This window comes from Aotus nancymaae, unplaced genomic scaffold, assembly GCF_030222135.1.
Source record: "Aotus nancymaae isolate 86718 unplaced genomic scaffold, 86718_ANA_hifiasm-v0.15.2.pri h1tg000008l, whole genome shotgun sequence".
In the NCBI taxonomy this organism is placed as follows: domain Eukaryota; kingdom Metazoa; phylum Chordata; class Mammalia; order Primates; family Aotidae; genus Aotus; species Aotus nancymaae.
The window spans coordinates 62,302,685-62,315,642 of NW_026988419.1; the positions used below are offsets into that span (position 1 = coordinate 62,302,685).

The 12,958-nt window shown below is 42.3% G+C and overlaps 2 pseudogenes; both read right to left on the reverse strand.

Moving 5' to 3' along the window:
• Nucleotides 1-6,582: 6,582 nt before the first annotated feature.
• LOC105724030 (protein chibby homolog 1-like) lies at nucleotides 6,583-6,988 on the reverse strand (annotated as a pseudogene).
• A 4,880-nt stretch (nucleotides 6,989-11,868) lies between these two features.
• Nucleotides 11,869-12,385, reverse strand: LOC105724023 (peptidyl-prolyl cis-trans isomerase A-like; annotated as a pseudogene).
• Nucleotides 12,386-12,958: the final 573 nt, after the last annotated feature.

Genomic DNA, 12,958 nt, shown 5'->3' on the forward strand with positions numbered 1-12,958 from the left:
ATCTACTAAAAATACAAAAATTAGCCGGGCATGATGGCACATACCCATAATCCCAGCTACTCAGGGAGCTGATGCATGAGAATTGCTTGAAGTTGAGGGACAGAGGTTGCAGTGAGCTGAGATCACACCACTTCACTCCAGCCCAGGCAACAGAGTGAGACCGTCTCAAAAAAGAAAGAAAAGGAAAAAAAAGAAATCATTGCCTGGACCAATGTCATTGAGCTTTTCTTTTTTTCTTTTCTTTTTCTGAGATAGGGTCTCACTCTGTCACCCAGGCTGGAATGCAGTGGTATAATGTTGGCTCACTGCTGCCTCAGCTTCCTATGCTCAAGTGATGCTCCTGCCTCAGACTCCTGAGTAGCTAGGACTACAGGCGTGCACCACCATGCCATGTTAATTCTTGTAAGGTTTTGTAGAGACACGTTTTCACCACATTGCCCAGGCTGTTCTTGAATTTTGGGGCTCAAATGATCTGCCTGCCTTGGCCTCCCAAAGTACTGGAATTAGAGGCATGAGCCGCTGCACCTGGCCAGAGCTTTTCTAAAAGGAAAAAAATGGAAGTTCATCAGGCAGCTATTTCTATTTGCCTCCTTCCTTAGACTTATGCTCAAGGGACTGAAAAAAGATCAACATTAAAAGTAGTCTTCTAAAATGTCTTGACCTAGAGGAGCTCAACAGTGTAGCCTAGAAACAGAGGGCATCTGAAGTCTTTCATCCACTGCGGGTTACAGGTGGAGTCCATGAGAGTGTGGAATAGACAGAGTGGGAAACTGGATATAAAAATCAAATCTACACAAATAATTACAATGAGTTTATGACAGTGACAGAGGTAAACATAGCATGCTATAGGCAGACAGAAGATAACAAAAAAAATCCTGTTCTTAACATTTGTAGACATTTTCACAAAGGAGGTAATATAAATTGCATTCTGAAAAAAGGATATGAGTTTTTCAGATAGAGGAAAGAGGAGAATTCCTAGTAATGAACGAGAAGGCACAAGGCCAAGGCCATGGATATTTAGAAGAGGGAGTTTCATATGATTGGCGTATAGGCTGCATGAAGCTGGAATTGAGAGAAATAGGGCTGGCTACAAAGTGTAGGGTAGATCATTTAGAATATATATTCTTGTTTTTGAGAAAAAATACTATTCATCTCCATATCTATAGGAAAACGTTTGTGGAAGAACAAAGCAGATTAATTTATTTACCTATTGCTTAGTGCTTTCATTTTTTTTTTCCAACAAATATATGGAATATTTTTGGCAAATGTATCAGATTTGAGCTAGTTGCTGAGAATTATCACAGGAAACAAGATACAATGTCTACCCACCAGAAGCTTGCAGTCTACTGTGGATCAGAAGAAAATAAACAGTTAGAGTCAGTCAAAGGGAAAACTTGCCAAAGCTATGATGTGGTAGACCTAGGTGTTATAAGCCACAGTAGGGGACTTTAAGAAGTCTGAAAGTGATTGGCATATGAGGTAAACTTTCTAGAGGAGGAAACATTTAAGTGGACATAAGAAGGATGGTGAAGTTTGGATAGATAAAGGTATAGAATTAAAACAATACGTTTCTGGGTCTTATATCTTTCTACTCTCCACCTCATTGTCCCCAGTACCTTACACACAGGGGCATGCCTACTAGTTGCAGGTGCTATTGTTGCATTAACAAACCCCTCCAAAACCTAGCCATTTTATTTATGGATTCTATGAATTAGATATTTGACGCAGCAGGAATGGCTTGTTTCTGTTCCATGATATCTGGGGCCTCCATGATGTTTGAGAAGAAGCCAGGTATGACCAGATGTCTAGGGCTGCCATCATCTAATGGTGTCTTCACTCATGACTGGGTGATGCTGGCTGTTGGCTGAGGCTTTATATGGACTGTCAGCCAGAATATTTACACACTAACTAGTTATTGGAATTCCCAGAGGTGCCTACTGGCTGGCATCCACCCATGTGTTCATTGACTGGTGCTGGCTATTGGTCAGAGCCTCAGTTGGACTGTCAGCCAAGATAGCTACATGTAATCCTTCCACATGATCCCTCCACATGGGCTAGCTGGGCTTCCTCACAACATGGCAGCTGGGCTCCCAGAGCAAGTCTCTCAAGATAACAAGACAAAGTGCTTGGCATTTTGACGATCTAGCTTCAGAAGTCACACAACATTTGTTTCATCACATTCTGTTCAGGAAGTCACACTCACTCTGATTCTCAGAAAAGGGACATAGACCCCTCCGCTGGATGGAAGAGTGTCCAGGTCACATGGGACACAGACTGTGTGGGATGGGAGGTATTGCTCTGGCTATCTTTGGAAAACATGATCTGCTCTAGCACTCAACAAGTATCTGTTGAATGAATGAATAACTTTCAAAAATTGTGTTTGAAACTAATGGCAGATAATGAAAGACTAACAGATCTTTTAAAAAGGAAATTTCTGAGGCCATAGCAATCTCTTTTTAAGACATTGTCTCACTGTGATTTAGACATGTCCATCATGTTAACTACTTAGATCAACGTTTCCCAGAATCTGTTAGGTAGAACAGTCTCATAGAGAAAAATGTCATAATCAAATAAAATGCACAGAATGCTGCGTCTATTTGCTCTTGTATCAGTTATCTATTGCTGTGTAACAAACTACTCCCCAAATTACTGGCTCAAAGTAGCAACCATTTTATGGTTCATACTTCTGTGGGTCTGGAATTTGGGAAGGACTCAGCAGAGACAGTTCATACCTGCTCCTTGGGCTACTAGGTGGGGTGACTCCACTGCGGCTAGGCATCTCAGATGGCCTCACACTCAGATTTAAAAATTTTTACTTTACCTTTTCTTCCTGCCCCCTCCCCACCAGAATTCCTTTATAGCCTTATTTAAAATCAGTGCTCCAGAGACTACAGGAATGGCATGTATTTAAATTCTGCTCCAATTGTATTTGCCTGGGCATCAGAGGCAACAAATCACCCATGGCAGAATTAGCTGTGTAATATCAGTCAGCATTGAGACAATTGTCCTAACTTTGGTTTGGAGCTGAAGTCTGCAAAAGTGGTGTACTTTTAGTACACCACTAGTTCCTTATCAAGATTAACAAGGCGTCAAGGGCTATCATATAGTCAGAAAAGGAAATGCAGAGGGTTTGGGGAACCATTCAGGGCTCTTCCAAGGACCACAAATAGTAACCTAGTACCACAGGTCAGAGCTTTGGGAGAGTGACATCGTACTCATATAGTACAGAGGTTAACAAAGAGTTAAAGATAAAACTTCCACAAGGGGAAGCCAGAGGGGAATACCTTGCTCAGCAACCTGTCAGCCTCCCCACTCAGTGGAGGGTAACTCCTGGCTAGCTGAGGTTTAAGTGGTCATGCTGGGTGTTCATAGTAGAATCTTCTTGCTTGGTACATGGGTGTACGGGTTTGCTCACTTTGACTCTGGCCTTTGGGTTTGTTGGGGGTACATATCAGTTCCTTGATAGTGACCCCTACTCTCCCTACTACACTGTTTCTTTAAAAAAGAATCACACTGGCAGATTCTTCTTTAAAGGACATATTAAGAGCATGTGGAGAAATGAAAATCTAAAATGACCAATATAAGTTCTTTAAAAGGAGGACTGATAAGATATCTATATCTACCTCCAGGGCCGGGCGTGGTGGCTCAAGCCTGTAATCCCAGCGCTTTGGGAGGCCAAGGCGGGTGGATCACGAGGTCAAGAGATTGAGACCATCCTGGTCAACATGGTGAAACCCCGTCTCTACTAAAAATACAAAAAATTAGCTGGGCATGGTGGCGCATGCCTGTAATCCCAGCTACTCAGGAGGCTGAGGCAGGAGAATTGCCTGAACCCAGGAGGCGGAGGTTGTGGTGAGCCGAGATCACGCCATTGCACTCCATATCTACCTCTAAAATATCCAGGTAATATCCAAATAAGAAAAATGACAAGTAACTCAAGAATATGTACTAGAAAGGTCACAGACCTGGGTATTAGCACCTTGCTTCTAGCTCTACCATCTGCTAGCCGAGCGAGCAAATTGAGAAGAAAACTAACATGTATTGAGCACCTACTATATGACAGATTTTGTGCTTGTAACTTTATATAAAACATTGCATTTTTAATCTTTACAACAAATTAAAAAATAAGTATGAATCCTCCCATTTTATAGATGAGGAAACTGAGGCATGGTGAGATTAAGTGTTCACACAATTAGGAATGAGAGGCCAAGTTTGAAGCTTAGGGCTGTCACATCTACAAGTGGGCTCTTCCTAGGATACTGTGTTTTCCTTAGACTGAATACTGCCCTTGGTTACTTTTACATTTTCCCGTGGAGCCATAATGTACACTCACTCTCTAATCTTCTCTTCTAGTTCTAAAGTTTACTCATGGCTAGCTGAGGTTTTAGTTGAACATAGAACTACTTCTAGTTCTGAAAATATTCAGAGTATTTAAAAAATATTTATAATCTATTGTTTTAAAACATGTTCACAAGTTTTTTGACATTCCCTTAAAGAAAGAGCCTTATTTCCCTCCCCTTGACCATAGCTGGGCTTAGCAACTTGCTTCTAATGAATGGAGCAAGGTATAAATGGCAGCATGTGATCTTTAAAACTGGGTCATAAAAGGCAATACTATAGATTCTTCCTTGCTTTTTCTTAGATTTCTTGCTCTGGGGAAAGCTGGCTGTGCTGTGAGGACACTCAAGCTGCCTAATGAGGGGTGCCCTTGGTGGGGAACCCAGGCTTCTTGTCCACAGCTGTGGGAAGGAACCCCAGCTAAGCTCTCACATGAGACTGCATCCTGGGCAACGTCTTGACCATGACCTCATGAATTTCTGACCCACAGAAACTGTGAGCGAATAAGTGATTGCTTTCTTAATCCACTAAGTTTTGGGGTATTTTGTTACACAGCAACAAATAACCAATACAATAATAAAGAGGCCAGGTATAAAGTCAAATATGGCCTTTAAAAAAGTGTTATATGCTCATTGAAGCTATATTAAGGAAATCTGAATGGATTAATCAAAAAATACAAGAAAAATGAGAAGGAAAAGTTTATAAGGTCATCTCACACTTTTAACAGCACCAGTCCCTTAAGTCTAAAGTTTTGACCCAACAATATTCACGCCTTTTTTTGCTGAAAGGCATCAATAAGGTAAGAGAAGATTTGGCATGAGTGCTTGTGATTTGTGATTGCCTTTAGTGCTCTGCTCATAGAATATAAATCTCGGGATAAGATGGGAGGAGAGAAAGCTTGGTAGTGTTGACTTTCTACCCCACTGCATTTGTAAAATCTAGCTAGATCGTGTCTGCATACAGAATATCAGTGTTGGAAGCAACGTCAAGAATCATCTAATATTTTCATTTAAGAGATTTAGAAATAGGGGTACTAAAGTGTAGTGTTTATCCATAGTCATGGGGCAGGTGGATGCTCTAGCCTGAGACTCCAGGTGGCTGAATTCCAGAGCAGTGCTTGTGCTTCTGTTGGAGGATGCTTAGGGTCCAACTGCTGAAGTGACTTCTGTAGGTATATTTATCTGAGCAGAGGTGACGAAGTGGTTTCCAGTGCTTCTACAGATTCTCCATACGTCTCTTCTCACACACCTTGCCATGTGTCTTGGATAGTAAGATTTGCATTTTGTTGGGAAGCCTCTACTTTGATCATAGGGAAGTCAAGAGATCATGGATGTAAGCTAAAAAGAACTCAGATGGGAATTGATCAAAGCAATTTAAATGTTGGAGAAACATAGCATTGCTCAACAAAATGCTTCAGAGTCACTGATTTTAAGTTATTTCCTTAGAGAAGGTGGCCTTCTTACTACTGGAGGATTGACTAGCGACATTTCTAAGAAAGACATTTCTAGAGAAATTCTGAAACTGACTCGAAGAAACAGTAAAGTTCATTTTCATGGACTTAAAAATAATTTTAACAATAATCACTTAATGAAAAAGAATTAGTGTGAACAGGAAGCAGCACAAAATTCAGTGCTGCGGTGGAAGGTTGGTGCGTGCTGTTGGGAAATCAAAGCCGAGGAGGCTGTGGATGTGGGGAGCAAGTACTCTGTAAGGGCAGGGAGAGAGTGGTCAGAGGGGCAGAGAACCGAGAGAGCCACTCATCTAAGCAGCCCTAATAGGGGCTCTTTAGAACTGGTGTCATGCCCCAAACGCTGAAGGGATGAGATGATGAGCTCCAGCTGCTTCTGTCAATGGTGTCTGTCCGATACAGTGGTTCTGGGATGTGGACATTTGCATGCTTACGTATGTGGAGAGCACCCCAAGGCTGATCATCACCCCTAGACCTCCCTGAGGTCTTGTTTATGGGCTGGCATCTCCAGCAGTGTATCTGGGGTGCCTTCCTAGTTACTGCCCTGGCCTGGAGGCTTGGTTTTCTCCATTAAATTTCACCATCTTATTGCCAACCAAAGGATACCAGTGCCTGTTGGCCTCATTATATGACACTGTCTCCCAGGACCTAATAAACTAGTCTGGCTAAAATATAAAAACAAACAAGCAAGCAAGCAAACAAACCCTGCTCAGCCACATTCTTCTCCCCAGTCAATGGCTTTCTTCACGCTCTCCTAACGAATGTCTTTAGGGTCTTCATTTTCTACGCTGGCTGACACTCTTCCATTCATCCAATTCCTTCTCCATTAAGAGGGATTTAGCAGTGGTCTCTGAAAGCATGGCTAGCAGGATGCCCATTTTCAGCTGCAAGAGATGGTTCTCTTTCTCCAGTTGCTGGTTCTGCCTGTGAAGGCACTGAGTCTCCTTCTGGTCCACACCTCCACTAATTCCTGTCTCTGCTATCCACTGCCCATTTTCAAATGTCAGGTTTTGTGTTTCTTTTTGTTTTATGAACCTTTTCCAGGTTCGTAGTGGGAATTCCATAGTCTGGGCCCAGCTCCACCTCCTGGTTTGACTGATCCAAGGAATGCAGGTTGGAGAGAGAAGCAGACTTCCAAGGATGCATCTTCTTGGGACTAAACATATTCCCAAAGCAGGGCATCTTCGGCTTGATGCTGGAAAAGCCAATGCTCCCTTCTCTTGACATGTCCCAGAAGCCAGGGTCCAAGCGTAACTCAAGACCTCCTGCAAGTACCCCGTCCAGATCCCCATCACTCACTGTGACCACAGCATGCCAGCCTTCCTCATGGATTATTCTAATTATTAATTGCTTAAGCAAAGGTTGGAAGGAAGGGACTGGAATTGACATACAGATATCTCAGGAGGTGTAGTCCATGCAGAATGATAACAGATGCAAGGTTGGTCTGTGGCTAAAGCGAGGTGTCTTGGGTTTCTTGGAGGGCTCATACTCTCTGCAAGGGAAGAGTAGTAGGAGAGGAGGTCAGAGACATGATGGGGAGAGGGATCAGATTGCATGAAACATGTGCCAGCTTGAGGAGGACTTTGCAGGTTATTGCAAAGATTTGGCTTTTAGCACAATGGGAGGTTTTGGAACTGGAGGTTTTGGAACGGAGACGAGACATATACTTAGAAGGGGCACTATGCCTGCTGTGTTGAGAGGAGACAGAAGAGGGATAAGACTGACGGCGGGAGGCCAGCTGGGAAGCTCTTGCAACAATTCAGGTGAAAGCAGGTAGTGACCTGGACCTGGGTAGTAACACTGGAGATGAAGAAGAAAATCTGGTCAGAATTTGAATGTGAAGGAAGAAGAAAAAGGGTTTGCCAATGGGCTGGAAATGGGACCTGAGGCAGAGAGGAGACAAGGGAGAGTCTTAGAAGTTTGTCCTGAGCAACTTGAAGGTTGGAATAAATATTTACTCAGGTAGAGAAAACTGAGGAGGAGTTAGATTTGGTTTCAAATCAGGTTTTGGTTTCGTTCACGTCAGGGTTGAGATTATAGGACTAGAGTTCAGGGTTCTGAGCTCTAGTTCAGTTCTATTTTATGTTGAAGATAAAAATTTGAAACTCATCTTAAGGCATGAAGCTGCATGAGATCTTTATGGGAATGTGCTGGATAGAGTACAAAAATGGCCGAGAACTGAAGAGGCACACCAATGATCAGAGATCAGGGAGATGAGGAGGAACCAGCAAGCTTGATGAGTGGAAAACAAGGAGGATACGGTGTCTGGGAGCCAAGGGTTGCAGTTATTGGCAATGGCAGGGTCTAGGTATGACCATGTGAGTGGATAACCATGTGAGTGGATGGCTGAGGTGGGATGGAGGAAAAAGTCATTGGAGCTAAGGAGGAAAAGGAGCTGAGTCTCAGGATGTTGGTTGACTCCAAAGTCAACGATGGGGCTTATGGTAAGAGGGAGGCAGTGAGTCATAAGCTGGCGTTACCCATGACTCCATGAACCAGGAGGCAGCCAGCGCACAGCAATGAGAGGCTTGTGAGGCTGTATAGTTTGGTGATTAGCTTCAAGAAAGCTGGGGTTTTTCAAGGAGAAGGTCAGACATCTGAGAAGTTTTAAGGGGACACCAGATGAGTATTTACCCTTCTGCCAGCCTTCAGGTGCTTGGGGAAGAGGAGAGATAGTCTTTAGCTGAGAGGGCTGCTGGAAGTAGCATCCTTGGAGGACAGACTGGCTTCCCTGGGCAGGAAGATACATTTTTAAAAAATTTATTTTTATTTTAAAATTTTATGGGTATATAGTAGGTATATATATATTTATGGGGTACATGAGATATTTTGATACAGGAATGTAATGCGTAATAATCACATCAAAGTAAATGGGTATCCATCCCTCAGGCATTTATCATTTCTTTGTGTTATAAACAATCCAATTATACTCTTTTAGTTATTTAAAAATGTATGATAAATTATTGTTGACTGTAGTCATCCTGTGTTATCAAATCCTAGACCTTATTCATTCCATCTAACTATGTTTTTTTGTACCTATTAACCATTCCCATCCCCCTTCTCCGCTATACTTCCCAGCCTCTGTAACCATCATTCTGTCTCCCTGGATTCAGTTGTTTAAGTTTTAGCTCCTGTGAATGAGTGAGGACACACGACATTTGTCTTTATGTGTCTGGCTTATTTCATTTAACATAATGTCCTCCAGTTCCATTATGTTGTTGTAAATAACAGGATCTCATAGGAAGATACATTTAGAAGTGGAAAAGGTGTAAGAGAGTTTGCTGATCAGTGCGTTCCTCAGGGTGCCGTGGCAATGCTTGGGAAGAGAGGAGGGTTTGTGTTAGATTAGATAATACCTGCCTGGTGAGGGATGATCTGCTGGTGATACAGGTTAAAGTGTGTGTTGGGAGGGTGGGTAGCGGGAAGGAGCCACAAATGGCTGGTATTGGTATGAGGCATTTGGGATTAGTCCAGAGCGGAGTGGAGCAAGATCTCTAGGCAGCTGGTTTACCCTGAGGCTGGAGACGTCATGGCAGGAGGGAGACAAGATGATTGAAGATCCTCCTGATGCTGGTCACACCCCATGGGTAGGGTGGTGGAGAGTAGAGTAAATCTCTCTATGATAGCTAATTATAATATTGCTATAGTCATCACAGTTGAGGGAAATTTATCAGCAAGTAGGCTAAAGACTGAGAGAAGTTTATCTGCAACTAGGCCAAAGATGGATGAATTGCTTTTTGTCTCCACCCACTGACTATCCTAGTAAGTGTTGACAAACATGAACCAAAGTTTTGCTGATAAAAAAGAAGAGATTTTCAGGGAAACCTGGAGAAAGAAAGAGGTGAGCCTTTTATCAACTTCAGGAAATGGCCAGACCACACTTGCCTTTAGTTTTCATGGTAACTGTTGGCCAGTGAAGTAGAGCTGCCCGGGGCTTCTGCCTCTGTCTCATCTCAGTCAAGGATCTACTGAGCAGGAAGATTCTAAAGGCTCATTTGACGACAAAAGGTTGGGATGGCCGAGTTGCTTTCTTTCTGTTTCTTTCCATTTACTTTCATTTTCAAGCCTTGTTCACTGTGGCTGTAGGACTCTATTGCTTATGAAGGGCAAAGGAGTCCGTCACTGTATTCATCATGTGAGTTTGCCTAAGGGCCCCTGGTCTGGCGGTTAGGAGATAGGACCCAGTTCTGACTCTTTTCCTTACCTCCCTTGTGACCTGAACCAGGTCACTCATCCTCTCTAGACCTCAGGCTCTTCATCTGAAATCCTTTTCAACTCTCACAGCCGATTCCTTGAAGTCACTTGAGTCAGCAGAAAGTGAAAGTAGAATCTGCAATATCTTGGTACAAACTAAGGAGAGAGCCCAGGATTTTGATTCAGAATAAGAAACTCGTTATTCACTCTAGGGTTAATCACTTTATAGCAACTTGACTAAGTGACATCACTTCTCTGAATCCATTTAAAAATTGTATAAAACAGATTGATATCTGTATCTTTCTTGGCTTCTTAAGAGAGATTTTGGTACTTTAAATTTGATTATTAGTAGGGACAAATATGGAAATGATAAAGATGCTTCCAGAATTCTTACAGGTACCATTAACTAGCATAATATCATTGATTGTTGATTGAATTGGCAACCAATCGATCAGTAGGAAGCATCTATTTTTTCTGTCAAAGTGTATTTATTGAGGGACAGGATTATGTTGGGGGACAATAGATAAAGTAGAATAACATAGTAGTACCTCACAGCTGGGGTCACTGAAATGAGATAACTTGTTTAAGGTCATACACTACTAACAAATAAGTTAGAATTTGAACCCTGATTTGTCTGCCCCAAGGTTGATGATCTTTCTGGTCAACCCCCAGCCCCTTCTCATATTTCTATGTTAAGTAAGTGGCAGGCACTATGCTAGGAATTACTGTTGTACTGGCAGCATTTAGCACTGGAAATGGGATCTTATTTCAGCCAATCATTAGTTGTTCCATGGATTAAAACTGGCTGTATTATTCTGATTCTTGGCTTAGTCTTAGAGCCTTATGATAAACCATAGAAGCTGACATGACCAACTACAAGGGTCTTCAGTGAAGAATCATTTTCCACAATAAAATGAGCATCTCAGGTGGTCTTTTCTCAGTGGGTGTGTGGTATTCCACCTGTTCCTCTCTCTGATAGCCTGTGGGAACACAGAAGTTAGAGTGTGGAGTAAAAAGTGAGGGCAGCCAGAGAAAGTCTTGTCTGACCCAAATCTATCCTCATATGGGATATGTGGATATAAATAATCCACATAAATAATGTGCTGATCATTCACTTGCTTTTTGCTTTTTAAGAGAACCAGAATTACTGTGATTCATACTGAAACACAGACACACATGTATCCACACACAAATCCACACTATCATCTGGCCAAATTACCAACTGCTCAACCTTTCTCTGACAGGTGTGGGAAGAGAAATGCAAAGAGTTTACTGCCTTGTAGAGAGTTCCCAACTGAAAGAGTCAATTGGTATAAATATGGGCTTCATGACCTCAAATTCATGGGGTTTATTTCAGGCAGAATTGTCTCTTTTTTTTATCATGCAAGAAAGTAGAAAACAGTACAGTGTATCCATTTAGATTCTGGTGTCTGAGGTCTTTGTGGACTTGAAGGCTGATAGGGTGATAATGCATCTAAACATTTAACTCAAGGGCTGCCAGAGAGTAAAATTGTAATTAATATCTTTCATATTACTTTCTTGCATCTTCAAATGAACAAATGTCTTAATGACGTGAGTAAACCAACTTAAGAAATTAGTGTTTTCTACTAACTATGGAGTTTTGGGGACAAGCATTCATCTTTCTGTCTTCAGTGCCTAGAGTAGTGCCTGGTAGTGAATGTTTTTTTGTTATTTAATTTTCATTTCATAATCATAAACTTAACTCTGCAATCCAGCTAGGCATGGAAGGGGACAAGGAAAACATGGAACCTAAAGGCAACTGCAGTGAGCACTCAAAGATTCCAGGACACTGAGTCAGATGGGGTGGAAGTCTGCTCTCCTGAGATGCAGAAGGAATGGTTTCATGGTTAAGATAAAACACAAGTCAAACTGAGTTGTCCACAGTCAGCAATGGTGACCTTCTTGCTGGTCTTGCCATTCCTGGACCCAAAGTGCTCCATGGCCTCCACAATATTCATGCCTCCTTTCACCTTGCCAAAGACCACATGCTTGCCATCCAGACACTCCAGTCTTGGCAGTACACATGAAAAACTGGGAACTGTTTGTGTTGGGTCCAGCATTTGCCATGGACAAGATGCCAGGACCTGTATGCTTCAGGTTGAAGTTCTTTTCATCAAATTTCTCCCTGTGGCGTGACTTGCCACCAGTGCCATTATGGTGTGTGAAGTCACCACCCTGACACATAAACTCCAAAATAATTCTGTGAAAGCAGGAACCCTTGTAACCAAATCCTTTCTCTCCAGTGCTTAGAGTGTGAACGTTTTCTGCTGTCTTTGGAAACTTGTCTGCAAACAGCTCAAAGGAGACGTGGCCCAAGGGCTCGCCATCGATGGCGACGTGGAAGAACATGGTGGGGTTGACCATGGCTGGTAACATGGAGCTCCTGGCGGCAGTGTCTGCAAAGCACTCAGTGAATGTTTTGGAATAAGGCAGAGTCCCGTTCCCTCAACCTTTCTACAACTATTTCCCACATTCAGTTTCCAGATAAATTCCCAGACAAGTTAGGAAGGGATCCTATAGAGAAACATACATTTCTCCAATTCCATTGGTAGTAGAAAATAACCTTGGGCGTAGATCTTCAATGAATTCGTATTTAATTGATCAATATCTGAGCCAAAATGCAAGTAGTAGCTCCAGTCTATACAGAGTAATCTGAATTAAATATAACTGTACTTGTTGTGCTGACATCCATGTTGTTAAGAACATGCATATGTATGATACAGCTCAAATAACAGGGAGAATAGTGGTTAAACTCTAAGGCTCTTGGCTGCTCTAATGAGATAGGGAATGGGGAGTTTGGGCATGGAGGTGCTCATTATGTGAAAGATAATATGTCTATTCAGCATCATAGAGCATCCATTTCAGCTGAGATCTCACTCTGGGAGTTCCTTTTCCATGCAAAATATAGAACACACACATTCAGAGAGATGCCTAGAG